Source organism: Herpailurus yagouaroundi, unplaced genomic scaffold, assembly GCF_014898765.1.
Source record: "Herpailurus yagouaroundi ecotype Mexico unplaced genomic scaffold, PumYag 195, whole genome shotgun sequence".
Lineage (NCBI taxonomy): Eukaryota > Metazoa > Chordata > Mammalia > Carnivora > Felidae > Herpailurus > Herpailurus yagouaroundi.
The window spans coordinates 3,301,246-3,320,730 of record NW_024412426.1 but is presented as its reverse complement, the minus strand read 5'-3'; the positions used below and the strand labels follow the sequence as shown (position 1 = coordinate 3,320,730).

At 39.3% G+C, this 19,485-nt stretch overlaps 1 long non-coding RNA gene across 1 annotated transcript; it reads right to left on the bottom strand.

The window, feature by feature from the left end:
- Positions 1-4,144: 4,144 nt before the first annotated feature.
- LOC121011742 (uncharacterized) lies at positions 4,145-17,057 on the bottom strand. Its single transcript, XR_005781734.1, has 3 exons — positions 16,903-17,057; positions 10,398-10,495; positions 4,145-4,693 (listed from the first exon to the last, which is right to left on the bottom strand). It is a non-coding gene; the product is annotated as an uncharacterized LOC121011742 (long non-coding RNA).
- Between the last annotated feature and the right edge of the window lie 2,428 nt (positions 17,058-19,485).

The following is a 19,485-nucleotide window of genomic DNA, read 5'->3' as shown; positions in this document are numbered from 1 at the left end:
TGTGTGACCTGGGCCCAGTTATTTAAACTTGTTGAGTCCTGGGGCGCCTGGGTGGCTCTGCCGGTTGAGTGCCCAACTTTGGCTCAGGTCATGATCTCACGGTTCGTGAGTTCGGGCCTCGTGTCGGGCTCTGTAGTGATAGCACAGAGCCTAGAGCCTGGAGCCTGCTTCGGATTCTGTGTCTCCCCCTCTGTCTGCTCCTCCCCTGCTCACACTCTTTCTCTCAAACATAAATAAAGATTAAAAAAAAATTTAAACTTGTTGAGTCTGTTTTCTCATTTGAGTAATAGTTTTTGCATGACCCTGTTGTTGTGGGGATTAACTGAGATTAAGGCACATAAAGCTCCTGGAACCAGAAGGGGATTACTCTGAGTCCCTCCCTCCATGCTAAGAGGCACCTTGCTTTCTACCTGTGGGCTCTTGCTTTCTACCCACTCACCTGCCCTCTGTGTCCTCAGAGCCCTGTCCCCAGGCTCCATTCTGGGCACCTCCTTCCCATCTAACAGCACATGATATTTCTGTCCTGTGATCCATTTTTTCATTGACCTCCACACTTCCCCTGGGAGGTAGGTGAGGCAGCAGCACCATTTCTAGCATGCCCGACACCAAAGAGCACATCATGGCAAGAACAGCAAGAAAACAACCTGCCATCTTGGGACACTTACTATGTGTGCTCGGCACAGTGCACAATTAGGTCATTTTATCCACACAAACAACACGGCGAGGCAGGTATTTTTATCCCACTCTACAGAGTTTAGGCAGTTTGTGAGTTTTCCAAAGTTGTACAGAGAGTAACTGCTATACCAGAATTTGAACCCCCTTCTCATCTGCTGTAAAGACCTCCCCACCTCTCCAGCAGCGACCTGGATTCCTGGAAAACTGCTTTTCTTCCAATAAAATCCTATCCTCTAGGAACAGCCTAGCACACTCACAGTTGCCACAAGCACAGTGTTAGGCATTTCAGTAACACCTTCTCTTTGCTTGGAAACATTTCTGCTTAGGATAACTAAATGTCTAATGCAGAATAACCCAGGATAGGTACTCTCATGACTCAGTCCTTCCATGGCCAGAATCAGATAATCCCCAGAAAAATATCAACCCTGGCTATTCTCCTAAGAGTGCTTCAAGGGGGAAGGAAAGCATAGATTCACTCTTTTTCTTCCCCTTTCCTGTTCACTTGGGTGGAAACAGTACTTGCTTAGCCCTGAAAATATGTATTTTTAAATGTTTTTCAAGCGGTTCTATGATAAACCTGGATTTTCAGACTTAAGGTCCTGACCTATTGAGTGGTTCATGAAATCAGTGTATTGAGTTGTGACTAGGAATTTGCTTTTCTTAGCAATAGAGTAGAAAATATCAGTGTGTACCTCACATAAGTATTACTTCATGGAACTTTTGCCTTGGTTATGTATCCGTGAATATGTATATATGCATATGCATATGTATATGTATGCTAGGTCACAATGTAAAATGTATTTCTAGGGGCACCTGGGTGGCTCAGTCGGTTGAGCATCCAACTTTGGCTCAGGTCATGATTTCACAGTTGGTGGGTTCGAGCCCCGCATTGGACTCTGCTGACAGCTCAGAGCCTGGAGCCTGCTTCAGATTCTGTGTCTCCCCCTCTCTCTCTCTCTCTCTCCCCCTACCCCGCTCACGCTCTGTCTCTGTCTCTCAAAAGTAAATAAAAATGTTAAATTTTCTTTTCTGTGTCATTCCAATTTTATTTTTATTTATTTATTTTATTATGAAATTTATTGTCAAATTGTAAATTTTTTAAAATATATTTCTATGAGTCTCAGAAAGGATTTGGAAAATGCCAACTGTTTGTTGTGTAGAATTGCCATTAGGATTTATTATATTAACAGCTCTTATGTTTTTTGTCTCAGGACACTTCATACTCTTAAAATTTATTAAGAAGCCCAAAGAACTGTTGTTTATAAGGGTTATATCTATCAATATTTACTGTATTAGAAATTAAAATTGATATGGGGTGCCTGGGTGGCGCAGTCGGTTAAGCGTCCGACTTCAGCCAGGTCACGATCTCACGGTCCGTGAGTTCGAGCCCCGCGTCGGGCTCTGGGCTGATGGCTCAGAGCCTGGAGCCTGTTTCCGATTCTGTGTCTCCCTCTCTCTCTGCCCCTCGCCCGTTCATGCTCTGTCTCTCTCTGACCCAAAAATAAATAAACGTTGAAAAAAAAATTAAAAAAAAAAAATTAAAATTGATAAATTCAATCTTTACTAACTTCATTTAAAATAACTAGAAACCCATTACACATTAACATATTTTTAATCCTATATATATATATATATATATATACACACACAAATATACATACATACATATATATGTATATATAGTATACACAGAGTATATACATAGTATATATGCATATACATAGTATATAATATGCATATTCTATAATATGCATATACTATTGTATATTAGTATATTAGTGAGAAGAGTGATGTTGTTTTTACGTTTATTGAACATCTGTAATGCCTGGAGTAAACACACCCTAAGGTGACCCCAGTGAGTCAAGGGAGTGAGGGAGAACCGACAACTTGCTTCTGGCCAAAAGAATGTGGTGAAAGTGATGACAGAGTCACTTCTGTGACTGTATTAGGTTATATAAGACTCCATCATAGCAGACTGGAGTGAGATTCTCCTGCTGGCTTTGGAGAAGTAGTTACAATGTTGTGGGAAGCAAAGACCAATGTTGTCACATGGCAAGGACCTGTGAGCGGCCTCTGGTTGCCGAGAGCAGTCCCTGGCCAACAGCTGGCCAGAAAACAGGGACTCTGGCGCTACAACTCCAAGGCACTGAATTCTGCCAACAAGCAGTGCACTTGGACAAGGACCCCTGAGCCTCAGATGAAATTGCGCCCTCGGCCAACGTCTTAATTTTAGCCTTGCGAGACCTTGTACAAAGACCCTGAGGAGCCCAACTGAACCCAGACTCCTGACTCACAGAAACTGATATAAATGGGTGTTGTTTTCAGCTGCTTTGATTGTGGTTATTTTTCACACAGTAATGGGAAACGAATACGTATGACTACTTACACCTGCTTCTGCATTCAACCTATTGTGATAAGACGTTTTAACTGAAGTATCTGAAGAAAATTCACCCTCTCACAGATACGCACTTAGAAGAGGGAAAAGTATTTTACTAGTTTTTTTTTCAATCCTGCTGGGAGGGGGACCTAGGGTACTATTATAATGGGTATAGAATTTCAGTTGGGGATGATGAAAAATTCTGGAGATGTAATGGGTGGTGGTTGCACACCCACCTAATGTGGTTACACCTAATGCCACTCAACTGTACACTTTAAAAAATGGTTAAGGGGTGCCTGGGTGGCTCAGTTGGTTGAGCGTCCAACTTTGGCCCAGGTCATGATCCCGCAGTTTGAGCCCCGCATCGGGGCCTGTGCTGACAGCGCGGAGCCTGGAGCCTGCTTCAGAATCTGTGTTTCCCTTTCTCTCTGCCCCTCCCCAGCTCATGTGCTCTCTCTCATCCTCTCTCTCTCTTTCTCAAAAATAAATAAAAACATTGAAAAGATTTTTTTAAATGGTGAAAATGGTGAATTTTATATTATGTACATTTTACCACAATTAAAAAAAAAAAATTATCCACAGTTCAGAGACCAAAACAGTTAGTTGCAATGTAGAATATGAAATCATAGCAATGATTTTCATACTCTGTTCCACTAAAATCCATTAGTCAATTTCGTACTTCAAATGGCTTTTACTGGTCCATGACTCTGTAACATCGTGCATTGATTATCTGAGAAATATTGGTCTACTAAATTATGCAGATCTTCTAAAAATTAACTCCCTTAGTTACACAATATAAAAAATACATATTCATTAACATCATTACTAATCTCATCAGAAAAGTCATTAAGTTTGGATAAACTGTTAACCTCATGATGTAAGACAAAGAGGGAAAATGAGTAGTGGATACAGATTCACCAAAATTCTGGTTTTTCCTTGAGAGCTCAACTTTTATCATTGGCAACAAATACAGTACTGTTTGCTATGTGCTCTTACATAGAGATTTAAAGTGTGATTTTAAGGCCCTGATTGGGAAGAGCAGCTACTGCCCGAACTGTTCCACAGAAAATGGAAGACAAGATGAAAACCATCTTTGTTGCTTTGATCATATTTATTTTGAGAGTCATCGGACATCGTTTTACTTTCAACAGATTCCTTTACTAAGGACTTGCAATTCTGTGTATCAATCACACTGAGTTTAGTATCATTATATGAAACTAGGTTAACACGTATTTTTAAAAATAAAATTTGAAAGGAGACAACTGTTTACTGAATGCCATCTTTCTCAAGGTACAGAGGTAAAAATAACCCAACTGGCATTGTTTGATGGTTTGAAGTATGTGGGTCTGCTCTACTAATCTTGATAGAGATATTTAAGAGATGGCACTATGAATCTAAATTTTAAAGTGTATTTACATTGCATGCAATCAACAAGCAAAATTATACACATAGTTTTTTCCTTAACAAACTGGACACTGTGACTATAATCATGACAAACCAGTGAAAATGCAAACCAATCACAAAATAAACTCTTTAAACATGATGTGCACAATGCCTCGGAAAGGTTTAACATGTGGTTGTTTCCTCCTTTTGTTTCTACTTCTTTTTTTTTTTTTCTTTTTTTATGATTCATCTTTTGTCCTAAAAAGAAAAAAATAATCATTTGCTTCAATAAAAGAGATACATAGACTTTCTTTATTTAAATTTATTTACTTTTGAGTAAGGATTATGTTCACATGGTTCAAAATTTAAAAGGTTAAAAAAGTCTCCTTTCCACACCTATCAACCATCCACGTAATTTTTCTCAAAGGCAACAAGTTTTGCAAATTTCTTGTGTATCAGAAACATTTGCATCCAGTTATAGGCCAATAGGTATAACTATTCTTTCCTCCACCACCATTTCCATAAACAGTAGCATATTTTATACACCAATCTGTGACTTAATAACTGGAAGGCCATTCCTAATCAGTAAGAAAAGGATTCCTTAATATTTTTTATGATTGCAATGTATCCCATTGTAAGGATATTCCAGGATCCCCAAGAGCACGCTCACTTCTGACATGGATTGAAAAGTTAGGGATTCCCAGCATGATGTGTGACAATATGCATGGAGTATTGCCAACTAGAGAAGCTCACCCAAGCCCTGGTATCCAGAGTTTTTATTAGTGCTCTGTTACATGGACATGACTGACTACCCACATGGCTGGTCTCAATCTCTAGCCCCTCTGGAGGTCCACCTGAAACTGACTATCAGCCTATGCCCCATCCTAAATCACATGATCCAAGGCCCCCAAGCAAACAAAGACACTACCAGGCAAGACATTCCAAGGGTTTCGACATTACCACCCAGAAGTCAAGGGCAAAGGTTAGACCTCTCTTTGGGCAAGGTTAAATTCTTTACTATACACCTGTATTATAATTTATGTATGTATTCTATTGTTGATTGATATTTGGGTTCTTTCTATATTTTGACTGTTATGACCAAAAGTGCCATAAACATTCTTGTACATGAAGGTATACTGGAATAAAAGTGCATGAATTTACCCAGACAATATATCTAGGAGTATGACTGCTAGGTGTTTCATGTGTATTTGATATAATTTATCATTGTTTATTTCATGGCTTCTGGGTTTTGTGAGATATACACATCTCACAAAGGCCTTCCTCTCTGATGAGGGACAGAAGCAGAAAAATGTTTACTCTTAGCCCAGAAGGCTGACCTAAAGCCTGCATAGGTTCAATAAGGATCAAAAACGTGCTGCTTGCTCCGTTCTTTAAGGGTCTCCTGACTGCCTGTATAGCTCACCGATAGTTAATACTGAAGAATGATAAGCACCAGAGGAATCTTGCAAAAGTAGTTTTACAAGTAGAAATTCAAAGAAATTTGAAGAAACTTTTGTAATCTGATACTCCCTGCATGGGCCCTTCCCTTTGATTACCGAGCACATAACCACCAGCCTCACACAGCCCAAGTGCAGCTTTTCTGCCCACAGGTCGTGTCCCCGTGCTGTTTAAATAAACTTAGTAAGTTGTGCCGTAAATGTCTCAAGAATTCTTTCTTGACTCAATGACCCTGCATTACTCTCCAGTTGATTATTTTAATAATCTCCTAGTGGTTTCTTGCAACTCTTTTTGGTTTCTCTTTTTTTCTTTCTTTTTTTTTTTTTTTTTTTTTTTTTTGCACTTAGCTATTTGATCCATCTGGAATCTACCTGAATACAAGTTTGAAGTATGGACCTGGCTTTAATTTTTTTTCCAGATAGCTAGTTGTATCAACACTATTTCTTAAATAAGCCAACTTTTCCCTACTGATTTGAGGTGACTCATTTATCAGATATCAAATCTGTCTGTATTTTTTTTCTTGTGTTAGTTCATTGACCTGTCCATCTAGCCATGTGCCAATATTTTTTTCTCAGGTACAGAGGTAAACTGACAAAACTGTAAAATATTTAAAGGGTACAATGTGATTATTAGATATATGTATACATTGTGAAAAGATTCCCACCATAGAGTTGATTAACACATCCATCAACTCTCAGGTTTACTTTTTCTTTTTTTTTTAAGTGAGAGCATTTAAGTTCAAACTTAATTATAGACACAGTATCATCAACTGCAGTTACTATGTAATAGATTAGGTATTATTCTTGCTGCAACTAAAAGTTTGTATCCTTTTACCAACCTCTCTCTCTCTCTCCCCCAACACCTGGCCCCTGGCAACTATTACTCTGTTTTTATGAGTTCAACGTTTCATTTTTTACATTCCACACATAAGTAATACCATGCAGTATATATGTCTTTCTCTGACTGGCTTATTTCATTTAGCATAATGCCTTCCAGCTTCACCCATATTGTCACAAAAGGTAAGATACACCCTGTATCTTGGCTATTGTGAATAATGCTCCAATAAATATAGGAGTGGGGCACCTGGGTGGCTAGTGTCTGACTTTTGATCTCAGCTCAGGTCTTGACCTCGGGGTTATGAGTTCGAACCCTGCACTGGGCTCTGCGTTGGGTGTGGAGTCTACTTAACAGAAACAAACAAACAGGGGCGCCTGGGTGGCTGAGTCAGTTAAGTGTTCCTCTTGATTTAAGCTCACGTCATGATCTCACAGTCTGTGGGACTGAGCCCCACTGGCTGTCAATGGAGTCTTCTTGGTCTTCTCTCTCTCCCTTTCTCCTTAACCCTCCCCTGCTCGTGCATGCTCTCTCTCTCTCTCTCAAAACAGATGAACTTTAAAAAACAAAGAAACCTGGGAGTAGAGGTATGTCTTCAAGACAGTGATCTTGTTTCCTTTGTTTACATACCCAGAAATGAGATTGCTAGATCATATGATAGTTCTATTTGTAATTTCGTTAGGAACTTCGATACAGCTGTTCATAGTGGCTGTACCAGTTTACATTCTCATCAACGGTATACAAAGATTCCCTTTTCTCAACAACCTTGCCAGCATTTGTTATCTTATCTTTTTGATAACAGACATCCTAACAAGTAGGAGGGGATATCTCATTGTGATTTAGTGTTTTAAAAATATTTTTCTTATTTTTTATTTTAGAGAGCACTCGTGAGAGGGGGGAAAGGGACAGAGGGAGAGAAAGAGGGATTTTTTTTTTTTGAGAGGGGGAGAAAGAGAGAGAAAGAGAGAGAGAGAGAGAGAGAGAGAGAGAGAGAGAGAGGGAGGGAACAGCGGAGGGACAAAGTGAGAGGCAGAGAGAGAATCTTAAGCAGGCTTCATACCCAGTGCAGAGCCTGTGGGGCTTGATCCTATAACCCTGGGATAATGACCTGAGCCAAAATCAAGTCAGACATTCAGCCGACTTAGCCATCCAGGCACCCCACTCTTGCATTGTGGTTTTGGTTTGTATTTCCCTGGTGAGGAGTGTTGCTGGACACCTTTTCATGTACCTGTTGGCCGTTTGCATGTCTTCTTTGGAGAAATGTCTATTCAAGTCCTCTGCCCATTTTTAAATTGTTTTTTTGGGGGGTTTTATTTTTTGGTTTGAATTTATGAATTCCTTTTATAAATGTTAAATATTAATACCGTATTGGACTGGATGTGTGGTTTGCAAATATTTTCTCCCTCTAAAGGCTCGGGGAAAGAATCTTTCCTTTCCATTTCCAGCCTCTCCTGCCCCCAGATGTCCTTGGCTTGTGGCACATAACTCCAGTTGCTGGCTTGATAGTCACATGATCCCCCTCGTTCATATCTTCTTACAACACCCTTCTTCTCCTCTTCTCTTCTCTTCTTACACCACCACCAGTCACTGGACTCGGGTTCCTCCTATCCCCCTGATTCCAGTGTGATCTAATCTTAACAAAATACACCTGGAAAGACTATTTCCAAATAAGGTCCCATTCTAAGGTTCTGGGTGGACGTGAGTTTTGAAGGGGATACTGTTCAACACACTATAGTGTGTATACATTCCTGATATATTGACCCTTTTATCATAATGAAATGTCCCTCTTTGTCTCTAGTAATATATCTCAAAATCTAATTTGTATGTGTTTCATTAGCTTCATAAAATCAATTAAAAGGTATTCTATATCCTTTCATATTCTGGAGGAGATTATCATATATAATATGGGACTCACCTATTCCCTGAAAATCTTAAAAGAACTAAGTGGAAAATCTGCCTATCAATTTGTGTTTTGGATAACATTTATGACTTCTCCCATGAAGAAGTTTTGTTTTGTTAACTCTTTGAGTCAATCTTGGCAATTCAGAGGTACTATACTGCAGTGTTTCTCAATGAGAGTTCTATTTACATTTTGGATGGGTCAATTCTTTATTTTTCAGGATCATCCTTCACATAACAGGACAATTATTTTGGGCCACTAACCACTAAATGCTAGTAACACTCCCCAGTCATTAGGAAAGCTAGATCCATACTCCCATGCATTTCCAAATAGCCCTTGGGAGAGGTCATTTGAGAATCAATGGCATGGTAGTTAAGAAGGTGGACTACAGAGCCAGATTTCTTGGGTTTGAACACAAGCTGGGACACACTGAACAAAGCTTAGCTGAATTACTCAATCCATCTGGTATCTCGGCTTCCTTATTTGTAAAATCAGAATAGTAATGGCACCTATTTTTTTTAATTTTTTTAAATTTATTTTTGAGAAAGAGAGAAAGAGAGAGAGAGAGAGAGAGAGAGAGAGAGCAGGGGAGGGGCAGAGAGAGAGGGAGACACAGAATCCGAAGCAGGCTCCAGGCTCTGACCTGTCAGCACAGAGCCTGATGCAGGGCTCGAACCCACAAACCGCAAGATCATGACCTGAGCCAAAGTCAGACGGTTAACTGACCGAGCCACTCAGACGCCCCAGTAGTGGCACCTATTTAATTATTGTTATGATGATTAGTTGATACACCTAAAGTTCTTAAAATAATATCTGGTACATAGTACGTGTTTGATAAATATTAGCAAACATTTTTCTACCAATTTGTCATCTCAACATGTTTTTTTTTTTTTTTTAATTTTTTTTTTCAACGTTTTTATTTTTGGGACAGAGAGAGACAGAGCATGAATGGGGGAGGGGCCGAGAGAGAGGGAGGCACAGAATCGGAAACAGGCTCCAGGCTCTGAGCCATCAGCCCAGAGCCCGACGCGGGGCTCGAACTCACAGACCGCGAGATCGTGACCTGGCTGAAGTTGGATGCTTAACCGACTGCGCCACCCAGGCGCCCCTCAACATGTTTTTATGTGACTGGATAATATTTTGAAATGTCAACTTTTCTTCTCCTTTTGGCTCATCTTTTTCTTATCTCTCCTCCCTCTTATTCCTTCTCTTATTCCTTACTCCTTGTAGGCAGTTAGGCAGCTGTGAGCTCATTGTTTTAGGGAAGGAATAAAGCAGGGTAGTAAACAGAAAAAAATAATTCTTCCTGAATTTGATTTCTAAAACTGTAAGCCATTAGGAGAATAGAGAAGGTTCCACATATAGATACAATATTTGGGAGAAATATAACTGGAGAGAATTGGACTGAGTCTCACTTCCCCATACCCCCACCCCAAGCTGCGACAAGACTAGAAAGAAATTTTCAGACTAAGGAAGAAGAAAATAGATATTGTGGGGAAGTGATAGGAGTATACAAGTTGATAGACCTCAAAAAGATAAACCCTGTACTCTGATTCAATGGACACTAGAGAAGTAGTAAGGATCCATGCAAATACGAGGAATCTAAGGCCAGGGGAAAGGGAGGCTATACTCCGAGCTGTGGGATAGTAACATGATACCAGAGAAAAAATGAGCAGGAGGACAGATTATGCTGACCAGGCTTTAAATCACCTTGCATTTGGTATCCCTGCATGGCGTGACATGGAAGTAACAGAGAGAGAGCCACCATACCTGATGGGACTAGGCAGACAGGAATGAAGACATCTCAGTAGCAAATGGCATGGATCAATGGCAGGACCAGACAGAACGACGGACATCTCAAAAGGTACCTGAACGAACAGATAACAATGAAGTCTAGTTGAGTATCTTCCCCCCACCCATGCTGTGGAAACACAAAAACCACTCCCTGCTTCCTCATCTCTCTATCCCCATCCCTCAAACTCCAAATTGGCAGACAGCAGGTTTCATCCCTCTCCAGTTGAGTGAAGCCTTCGAAAAGAAAATGAGAAGAATTATAGAAAAATAAATTTGGATTTCTTGTATAACTGGGTTGTAGACAGATTTATAGGTCTATGTAAGCAGAGTCATTCATATTTTCATGTTCTCTTTAAGTTTTTAGAGCAATATATCTGTTGATATATCCTGTATTTTTTAATTTTTATTATAATAAACTTTTTTTAGTCTTTGCATTTGCTTATATATTTTTTTCAAGTAGGTTTGTCAAAGGTTTGAATCTAAAATTAGAAGAAAGCAAATGGGATGGAGACTATTGTTTTTCATCATAAACCGTCCACACTCCTTGATCTTTTAATCATGTGCATGCATTATGTTGCTGAAGGTTTTAAACTATGTTTTGAAAGAATGAATGGCAAGCAAGGAAACAGAGCCAAGAAATATAACATAGTCTTATGAAAGCAGAAAAATTGGCATTGTGGCTGGAGGGATTGTCGAAGTCAAGGGTAGGATTTTAAGAGAGATTTTGGACAAACTACAGTGCTTTTTTTTTTTTAACTTAAAAAATCTACTTTTAAATTTGCATACAGTATGAGAGTGTGTGCACACAGTACTATGCATTTTAACACACGCATAAATTCTTTTAACAACCATTAATAGTATACAGAACAATTCCAGTATCTCAAAAAATTCCTTCACGTTACTTCTTTGCAGTCAGACCCTTTCTACTTTTAAACCTTAGCAATCACTGGTGTGCTCTCTGTCCCTTTAGTTTTGCCTTTTCCAGAATATCAAATAAATGGAATCATACAGTATGTAACCATTTGAGATTGGCTTCCTTTGCTTAATAAACACATTTGAGTTGCTGCATATATCAATAGTTTCTTCCTTTTTTTTTAATGTTTATTTATTTTTGAGAGAGAGAGAAAAGAGAGAAACAGAGCACGAGTGGGGCAGGAACAGAGAAAGAGGGAGACACAGAATCCAAAGCAGGAGCCAGGCTCTGAGCTGTCAGCACAGAATCTGATGTGGGGCTCAAACTCACAAACTGCGAGATCATGACCTGAGCTGAAGTCGATGCTTAACCGACTGAGCCGCCCAGGCGCCCCATTAGTTTGTTCCTTTTTATTTCTGCATACTATTCCATTGTATGGATGAATCACAATGTACTTATCCATTTACACACTGAAGAGCATTTAGTTCATGTAGTTTTTCTTGTTTAGTGTGCTAACATGGTGAATTACACTGACTGATGTTCAAATGTTGAACCAGCTTTGCTTTGGGACATTTCGGACAATTACTAAAAATGCTGCTATAAACATTTATGTACATATTTTTGTGTTAACATATGCTTTCATTTCTCTGAGACAAACATACAGAAGTGGAATTGTTGGATTATATGGTAAATGTATGTTTAACTTCATTATAAGAAACTGAACAGCTGCTTTCCAAAGTGGCTATACTATTTTGCATTCCTGTAGCAATTGTTCTGGTTTCTCCACATATTTGCTGGCACTTAGTCCTGTTACTAATTTTATCCATTTTAATAGATGTGTAATATTTCTTGTGGTTTTAATCTACATTTCCCTAATGATTAATGATGCTGAACATCTTTTCATGTGCTTATTTGCCATCTGTGTATCTTTAGTGAAGTGTCTGTTCAAACTTTGCCCATTTTTTATTGAGTTGTTTTCTTGTTAGGTTTTGAAAATTCTTTAAATATTTTCGACACAAGTCTTTTGTGACATTTATGCCATACCTTTCATTTTCTTTTTCTTTTTCATACCTTTCATTTCTTTGTAGTATCCTTCATGTAGCAAAATATTTTAATTTTGGTAAAGTCCAATTTATCAATCTTTTCTTTAAAAAAATTTTTTTTAATGTTTATCCATTTTTTGAGAGATGGAGAGCACGAGTGAGGAAGGGGCAGAGAGAGAGGGAGACACAGAACCTGAAGCAGGCTCTAAGCTCTGAGCTGTCAGCATGGAGCCCAACACGGGGCTTGAACCCATGGACCGTGAGATCATGACCTGAAGTCAGACACTTAACCAACTGAGCCACCCAGGCACCCCAAATCAGTCTTCTCCTTTAAATATGGTGCTTTCGGTATTGTATCTAAGAACTCTTTGCCTAATCCAAAGTCACAAAAATTTTTTTCTCTTATGTTTTCCTCAAGAGTTTCATATTTTAACTTTTACTTTTAGGTCTATGATCCAGCTTTGATTTAATATTTATATGTGGTGTGAGATGTAGGTCAAGGTTCATTTTCTCACATGTGGATATCCAGTTTTTCCAGCACCATGTATAGAAAGGGCTGTGCTTTCTTCATTGAATTGCATTTGCACCTCTGTCAAAAATGAGTTGGCCAATTTTTGTGGGTCTATTTCTGGACTCTATTCTATTCCATTGGTCTATGTGTCTATCCTTTCACCAATACCATATTGTCTTGATTACTATAGCTTCATAGTATGCCATATAACTAGATTGTGTGGATTCTTCAACTTTGCTCTTCACTTGTAAAGTTGTTTTTGCTATTCTAGTTCCTTTATCTTTCCTTATAACTTTTAGATTCAACTAATCTATACGTACAAAAATCCTGATAGGATTTTTATTGCAGTTGTATTAAATGCATAGATCAATTTGGGAAGAACTGACATCTTAACTATACTGAATCTTTTAATCCATGAACACTGTATGGGTGTCCATTGCTTTCTTTCATTGGCATTTTGTACTTTTCAGCATAAAGATCCTGCACATATTTTGTTAGATTTATACCTAAGTATTTCTTTTGTGGGAGAGAGGAGTGGGTCACCTTCCAATTGTTCATTGCTAGTGTAGAAACACAATTATTTCACCTTTTACCCGACACCCTACTAAATTCATTTCTTAACATTAGGACCTCTATGTAGATTTTTGAACTTTACTACATAGACAGTTACGTCATCTGAAAATCAAGATAAATTTATTTCTTCCTTTCCAATCAGAATGCCTTTTATTTTTCTTCCTTACTGTAATTGCTAGGACTTCACCAAAATATTGGGTATGAGTAGGGAAAATGTACATCCTTGTCAGGTTCCCAATCTTGGGAGGAGGAAACATTCAGTCTTTCCCCCATTAAGTGTGATGTAACTCTAGGTTTTGTGGATGCCTTTAATCAGAGTCCTTCTATTCCTAGATTGCTGTTTTTTTTTTTTTAGCATTGAGATATGAAGACAGCCACATACGTTATAAATGTTATGGTTATATTCTATTTGTTTGCTGAAGTAAAAATGCACAATTTTTAAGATAGAAACAAATGCATAGAAAAGTAGTGAATACCATCTCTTGAAGAGACTACTAAGACCATGTCAAATGCTACCACCCCTCCTCACTCTTCATTATCTCTCTGCCATTTTACCAATGTGGTCTCTTTGATGGAGTAGGAGTTGGGATGCTGAATTGCCAGAGCAGTTTTGCTTGGAAAGCCAGAATCTGGCGAGGCACATCTCAACTGCTCAAGGAGTCCCAGCCTGAGAGTCCTCTTGTGAAGTCCTCAGACGATGGTCATTACCATAGCTATTAAAGAACCAATGACCTCTAGATGGGTTGGATTCTTTTTTGGGGCTCCAGACATGAATTTGACCTCATCTTGGATGAACCAAATTTTTATTTATTTATTTATTTATTTATTTATTTATTTATTTATTTATAGGAGCACAGATGAAACCTCTTGGGTTTGTGATGCTGAGTTTTAAAAAATCATGGATGTTGAATTTTGTTTAGTGGTTTTTTTTGTTTGTTTTTTTTTTGCATCTATTCAGAGGATCATGTAGTTTTTCCTGTTCAGTCTGTTAATGTGGTAGATTATACTGATTTCTGAATGTTGAGCCAGACTTGAATTCCTAGGATAAATGACACATGGTCACAAAGCATTTTCTTCCAACATGTTGGATTCAATCTGCTAAATTTCTTGAGGATTCTTGCATCTTTGTTCATGAGAAATATGGATTTGGTTTTGTCTATATTGGTTTTATCTGATTTTGGTCTCAGATAATTTTGATTTCATAAAAATGAGTTGGGAAGTCTTCCTTCCTCTATCTGCTGGAAGAGCTTGTGTAGAACTATTATTTTGTCTTTCAATGTTTGGTAAAATTCACCAGTGAAGCCATCTGGACTTTTAAATACAAATTTGATTTAATAGTTACAGTACTATTCAGCTTATCTGTTTCTTCTTGGGTACATTTTGGTAGCTTTGATAGTGGTCTATTTCATCTGAGTTGTTGAATTTGTGAGTATATAGTTGTTCATATTATTCCCTTATTATCCACTGGGTCAGTAATGATACTCTCTTTGAACATGTATACATCAGGAATGACACAGTACGATCAAAAACAGATAAAAAAAGAGAAGGTATGTAACTACGGCTACAGAGGCCTCAAGCCTTGTTATCATGGACTCCTTCCTGTCTTTAAATTCTATATCCAGTCAGGTACCACATCCTTTTGATTTGTCCTTGCCAGTATTTCTTGCAGTTTCCCTCCATTTCCATTACTGCTTGGCACAGCCCTGTAATATCTCCTAAACTATCTACCTAAATTATTCCACTGTCTGCCTAACCAGTCTCACTGCCTTTTCCCACTTTAATTCACCCTTCACACTCCTGCCAGGCTTTATTTCTTAACTTCCAATGGTTCCACTCTGCCTACAAGATAAGGATCCTCTACGTCTGGTTTAGTCTTGCCTTTTGAATTGCAGTCCATTGTATCCTCCTAAATCAGGGGGTTCTTTAACATGCAAGCTTTGGAAGGGAGGGATGGGTCATGAATCTCCTAAAATTAGAGTATAAAATGTGATATGAATGTGAACTTTATTTCCAAGGCAAGGTTCCAACCATTATCAGATGTTCAAAATGAAAAAGAAAAAAAAAAGTGCTAGGAAAAGCCTTCAACCTAATCTTTGTTTCTATAATGTCTCAAGAATACACTATTAAAAAAAACACACACACACACACAATACAGCCTCTCCAACAGTTCCCACATCAGTAGTAATCACTCATTTCTCTGAACTTAAGAGTCACATAACTTTAATGATCTAGCCTAACCTTAACATTTTACAGATGAGGACATAATCTAGCACTTAACAAATTTGTCCAAAGTGGCTCCTGTAGAACTTTTCTGTGCAACTGAGTGCTGGTGTGCTATTTTGTTGGTCTTTTTTTATGAATAAATTTCATATTTCTCCTTGAGGTCAGGAACTAAACCTCAGAGTTCTTTGAAACTCCAATTATCTTTACTGTCTTACATAAATTAGCTGCTCAAATGTTTGCTGAGAACAATGATAATGAAAAAGTCATACTGAGGCAAAGGAAGAGGGCTGGTTAGCGAGTACTGGGTTAGGAACACATTTTTAAGAAGCATAATAAGCACATTTGGAGGACACAAAATATTAGTAAGCTCAGATCTTAGCCTCTGATATAATGTGAACTCTCAAGTGTCTGCACGAGGAGAGCTCTGACAGTTCTTAGACAGAGGCCAAATTTCCACAAACAGGGATGCTCGAGACAGCATTCAGAAACAATTCCTCAGAAGCAACTAACAGGGGGATGTCCAGGTATCGTTAAAGAGAAAGGTCTACAGCACCTGCTTTTGAGTGAGCTACACAATGGATTCGAATTTCAACTCCACCACATCCATGCTATGTCACCTTGAACAAATTATTGAACTTTCCCGTGCTTCGGTTTACTCATTTGTATCTCCCTAAAGATTGTTGCAATGATTAAAATAATGCCTGTGAAGTGCTTAGGTCAGGGTCTTAACGCCTAAGGCACTCCTTCATTAATTGTTGCTATTATTTAACGAGAAGAAGGGTTTGGGGACGGAAGGAGGGCGCTGTGCGGAGAGGGATGGTCCGTTCCGTCGGAAGCGGGAAGATTCTGTAGCAGACAGGTAAGGTATATTCAAACAAGGGCGAGGAGTCGCGTTTCCACGGTGTGTACCCGCAGGACCCCTCAGTAGCAGCGAGAGGAAGAGGTGGGAGAAGTGTCAGGCCAAGAACACACCCTCCACAATATATATACGAGAAACTAGAGATCGGCTAAGATGAATGAAGCTTAGGAGAAAGGTCTCATCTTTTAGGGAAACCTGGAGCTTTGGAAGCGGCCTCATTTGGGAAGAGGAGGAGGGCAGCCCAGGGCGTGGCCGAGAGGTCGGGAGACACGTTGAGGGGGGTGGGGGAAGCGGGAAGGGGAAGAAAACGCCAATGCGGCCCTTTTCCAGTCACTGGACTGACTGCGACCGTCACTTACAGGAAACTGTAGGGGAAACGACCATTTTGGGCGGGCTCGACACTCCCTGCACGACGATGCCTAGGAAACACCGAAGCAAAAGCCACGGAGCCGGATATTCTACCACGCGGTCGCTGCGCGACTGGAACGCGCTGGGGCAGCAGCCCAGGAGGCGCCCCGCCCACGACGCAGAGAGGGGCGTGGCCACAGGCCACTTCCGGCCGCGAGTCCTTCAGCCGGGGCTGCGGGCGCGGGGGCGGTTCTGCACTGGCTGTCACGCTCTTCAGGGGGCGTTTCCGCACGCGATGTCGGGAACCTGGACCCGTTAGGCAGATTGTCGCCAAATGCAGCCTTTTTCCGGCATTTGTTTGGGATTCCATTTCAAATTCTATAGTGGATTGCTGCCAAATGGCAGAGGTTTCCTGGGATTTGGTTTTCCATAGATTAGTTTGCCCAGATTTGATACCAGTACAATATTGAGATTTCTCATCCAGCACTGTGGATATTTCTCCGTTAATTCAAGTCTTCCCTCGTTATTCAGCTGAAGTCTTCCAGTTTCCTTGGTGTTTTGCACATTTCTTTTTAGGTTTTTTTCCTGGAAGTATTTGTTGCTGCTTTGGTTTATTTGCTCTTCCTAATGGACTATTATTGTACCCTAGGATACTTTGGGGTTTGGTGTGTGGATCTATGTGGTCACTTCGCTGAACCTTTATTTTCTAATAATCCTCTTAGATTTTGTAGGTAAGATTTCATCTGTAAATAACAACTTTGCCTTTTCTGAAGAATCCAGCACAACGCTGTTTACTAGCCTCAGGGCTTGCTTACCTCTTTCCGAAGTTACTTGGATTGCATCTTAAAGTTACTTGGATTGCATCTTACCTTTCGTTCATGATGGGTTTTTGAAGGTTTCTGGCACTTACCTTTTTAAAAAATTGATTGCACTTTGTTCTTTTTCTGGTTTACCAATTCGTTTTATTGCTTCCTAAAATCAGAAATGGGTATTTATTACCAAATACTTTCAGTATTAGTCTTACAGATGATCATATAGCTTTTCTCCATTACCCTACAGTAATAGAAACTACAATAATAGATTTTCTAATGTTGAGCCATCCTTACAGTCCTGATATGTATTCTTCCAGTACATTGCTGGATGAAATTGTTGTGTATATCATATAGGACTTTTGTGTCTAGGTTCATAAGTGAAATTGGCTTATGGTTTTCTTTAGTTGTCCTTGTCTAGTTTTGATATTAGTTTAGGGTAGGTCTCAAAACGACCCAGATTAGTTTCTTTTTATATGACCTGGAATAGACCTAGTGTGTGAATGATCTATTCCTTAGGTTTGAGGAACTCATCTTCAAAGCCACCTGGGTATGGTGCCTTTTTAAGAGATAAATATTTTTTTCCTAGAAAAGTATCGATTTCATTTACGTTTTCAATTTTTTTGGCATTAAACTATCCTTGTGTCATGAGCATGCTATGAAGGCACACACCCGGGTTGTGTCTTTCCACAGTGTTCACTTTATTCAGTCATAAATCAAGGTTAACAATCATAATGCAGGTTCAGAATTTCAAACTCAATGACATTTCACCATGTGATTAACCTGGCTTCTTACCGGTACACAGAGCAGAACATAAGACAAGCTACACAATAAACAAGATAACACAAAGGATAGGATGTTAAAGAACCAAACACGAAGTCAGTCTGGGGGCACGCAGTTGAGATGAGCCTTGGTCAGGTCTGGGTCAGCAGCTCTTAGCACTTACTGCTTATGTTCAAGCAGTGAGGGCTCTCAGTTTTATTGGGAAATCAATTGGGCAGTCTTCAATGGCAGCTGCCTTTTTTAAATGGTCAGACATAGAGGGGTCAGTGTCTGGAAAGTCTGACATTTTGCTGCAAAATTCCTCCCTTTTTAAAGGGATTTAAGGGGAACCTGGGTGGCTCAGTTGGTTAAGCGTCTGACTTCAGCTCAGGTCATGATCTCATGGTTCATGAGTTCGAACCCCATGTTGGGCTCTGTACTGACAGCTCAGAACCTGGAGCCTGCTTCAGATTCCGTGTGTTCCTCTCTCTCTCTGCCTCTCCTCCACTCATTCTTTGTCTCTCAAAAATGAATAAGTTAAAAAAAATTTTTTTAAAAATAATGAAGGAATTTAATCAGTCTGGGGCCCCTGCAGACCTCTGCTTCTGCCTTTTATCAGTTCTGGGGTGTCAGCTGGTGGTGGTCACCGTGATACCTGTTAGCTGCAGTACCTTTAACTGCTCGTGTCATCGCTTGACATAGGCTCCTGCTTGACATGAGTGACTCCATCCCATTCTCTACACTCTGGGATTAGCATTTTTTGATTTCACATTGTTCTTATTCATTCTTACATATTCAATTGAAGTCTTTTTTTTTTTTCTTGATCAGATTTTTTGAACCACGTTTTGGTTTTTGACTGATTGATTTTGATTTTTTATAGATAACCTTTATCTAGAAGTTTTTTCTCTTTCATTAATGTGTGCCTTTATTAATTTCTTATTTCTTTGGGTTTTTTTTGTGTTTTGTTTTTGTAGAATCTTGAGTTGAAAGCTTATTTTCTTTAAAATGTTTAATAGGAAAGGG